Below are 3,213 nucleotides of genomic sequence, written 5' to 3' on the forward strand. Positions count from 1 at the left end.
TGAGGTTCATTTACAGCTAAACTGCTGACCAGTGAGAGCTAGAGCATAAAAGAATGAGGCACTAGTTAGTCAATTAGCTAGTAACACTAGTCACTAACTCACGGCTAACTCACTAAAAGCTGAGGTGCTTGTGTCTGAGCAGAGAAGTGAGCGAGTGATGATGGTGTGGAAAGAGACACAGACGATGTCTGTTTAAAATTATAATGAGAAAATCAGAAGATATAAACATGGAGCGAAACTCTCATGATAAACTATTGTAAACTGTGATCATCGGTTTTAATAATAATCAGTGATGAAATATTTAGATTAAGATCCAGGTTATGAATATTAATCAGATGGATAGATTAATTAATGTCTTCTGTGTCTCACGTGTCCAGTGATCAGGATTATTGATTATGGGATTGTTTTCTCTGAGAACACACTGATGTCCAAACATAGGATCCTTAATAAACACGTAGAGACAGACTTTATCTCTGCATCAGCATGCTGCCTTTGTAGGGAGCCTCCTGAGGGGACTGTGGGCCATGGTGATATTGTAGCTTTATGATTATCAGCACATGACTAACAGACACGAGGAAATTGTGTCTTAATTTTTATTGCTGAAATGTATGTAAATAAAAGTTTCTGTAAACAGCAGCGAGTGTGTGATATTAATGACTGTGTGTGTGTGTGTGTGTGTGAGACAGACTCCACCTGTTGAGCCGTTTTCCTGCAACCTTAAACTTCAGCACTAAACGAGCTTCACTCACCAACACAGTCATTACACGTAACTAGTCATCAGATTTCTCTCTCTCTATCTCTCTCTTTCTCTCTCTGTCTCTCTCTCTCTCTCTTTCTCTCTCTCCAGGGACCGACACTCTGGTTGGTAATGAGACGTTTGAGTCGAGTGAAGGTTGTTTTGAGCTGCTGATGGTGAAAGATGATGATTTATTGATTTATCACTTTAACCCTGAGCCCATCGCCGTGGTAACAGCGTGCTCTGGGATTAGCGATGACTTTTAACAACCATAACAATAAAAATAACATGGAGTTACTGAGATGTTCCATTAAGGTACTGACTCCATTCACACGTTGTACATGATGCTGGTTAAAACATTCAAACGCGTATGCAATATTAATATGGCTTTTTTCAGTTCTGAATCCGTTCATCTTTCTTAACTTCCTAAATTTTTGTGTTTTCGAAATTTTTACACTTTTAAAAATTCTGATCTTGCTAAATTCAGTTTCAGTCCTGCAAATTTAAATAAACTGCATAAAATATCAGGTTCAATACAATGAGTGCCTTATTCACTTGCTTAAATCTGTTCACTATGAGAGTTCACTGTGTGTTTACTGAGTGTGTGTTCCCTGTGTGTGTGTTCACTGTGAGTGTTCACTGTGTGTGTGTTCACTGTGAGTGTTCACTGTGTGTGTATTCACTGTGTGAGTTCACTGCGTGTGTTCCCTGCGAGTGTTCACTGTGTGTTCACTGTGTGTTCACTGTGAGTGTTCACTGTGTGTGTGTTCACTGTGTGTGTTCCCTGTGTGTGTTCCCTGCGAGTGTTCACTGCGAGTGTTCACTGTGTGTTCCCTGTGTGTGTTCCCTGCGAGTGTTCACTGCGAGTGTTCACTGTGTGTGTTCCCTGTGTGTGTTCACTGTGTGTGTTCACTGTGTGTGTGTTCACTGTGTGTGTTCCCTGTGTGTGTTCCCTGCGAGTGTTCACTGCGAGTGTTCACTGTGTGTTCCCTGTGTGTGTTCCCTGCGAGTGTTCACTGTGTGTTCACTGTGAGTGTTCCCTGTGTGTGTTCCCTGTGTGTGTTCACTGTGTGTGTTCACTGTGTGTGTTCACTGAGTGTGTTCACTGTGTGTTCACTGTGTGTTCACTTTGTGTTCCCTGTGTGTGTTCACTGTGAGTGTTCCCTGTGTGTGTTCCCTGTGTGTGTTCACTGTGAGTGTTCCCTGTGTGTGTTCACTGTGTGTTCACTGTGTGTGTTCCCTGTGTGTGTTCACTGAGTGTGTTCACTGTGTGTTCACTTTGTGTTCCCTGTGTGTGTTCCCTGTGTGTGTTCACTGTGTGTGTTCACTGTGTGTGTTCCCTGTGTGTGTTCACTGTGAGTGTTAACTGTGTGTGTTCACTGTGTGTGTTAACTGTGTGTTCACTGTGTGTGTTCCCTGTGTGTGTTCACTGTGTGTGTTCACTTTGTGTTCACTGTGTGAGTTCACTGTGAGTGTTCCCTGTGTGTGTTCACTGTGTGTGTTCACTTTGTGTTCACTGTGTGAGTTCACTGTGTGTGTTCCCTGCGAGTGTTCACTGTGTGTTCACTGTGTGTTCACTTTGTGTTCACTGTGTGTGTTCCCTGTGAGTGTTCCCTGTGTGTGTTCCCTGTGAGTGTTCCCTGTGTGTGTTCCCTGTGTGTGTTCCCTGTGAGTGTTCCCTGTGTGTGTTCACTGTGTGTGTTCACTGAGTGTGTTCACTGTGTGTGTTCCCTGTGAGTGTTCCCTGTGTGTGTTCACTGTGACTGTTCCCTGTGTGTGTTCACTGTGTGTGTTCACTGAGTGTGTTCACTGAGTGTGTTCACTGTGTGTGTTCACTGTGACTGTTCCCTGTGAGTGTTCCCTGTGTGTGTTCACTGTGTGTGTTAACTGAGTGTGTTCACTGAGTGTGTTCACTGTGTGTGTTCACTGTGAGTGTTCCCTGTGTGTGTTCACTGTGTGTGTTAACTGAGTGTGTTCACTGTGTGTTCCCTGTGTGTTCACTGTGTGTTCACGTTGTGTTCACTGAGTGTGTTCACTGAGTGTGTTCACTGTGTGTTCACTGTGTGTGTTCACTGTGTGTTCACTGTGTGTGTTCACTGTGTGTGTTCACTGTGTGTTCAGTATGAGAGTTAAAAGAGAGAAAAACACTCTCACATAATGAATAGTTTTTTCACTCTGTGAGAGTGTTTTTCTCTCTTTTTAGGTCCTTCTTGCTCCCTTTATGTCTCTCTCTTTTCCCTTTTTTCTGCCTGCCTATGATTCTCTCTCTCTGTCTGTCTCTCCGTCTATCTCTGTATCTCTGTCTTTAAGTCTGAATTTATTTCTATATCAGTGTCTCTATCTCGAGTAATAAATCATATTTATGTTCAGATTTGTTTCCTTTCTGTGTGTTCAGTCTGTCAGTACTGCTCTGCTATAAAGCACTTTGTGTGTGTGTGTGTCTGTGTGTGTGTGTTAGTGTTATCTGGTTAAGTGCT

Source organism: Pangasianodon hypophthalmus, chromosome 3 (assembly GCF_027358585.1).
Source record: "Pangasianodon hypophthalmus isolate fPanHyp1 chromosome 3, fPanHyp1.pri, whole genome shotgun sequence".
NCBI classification, from domain to species: domain Eukaryota; kingdom Metazoa; phylum Chordata; class Actinopteri; order Siluriformes; family Pangasiidae; genus Pangasianodon; species Pangasianodon hypophthalmus.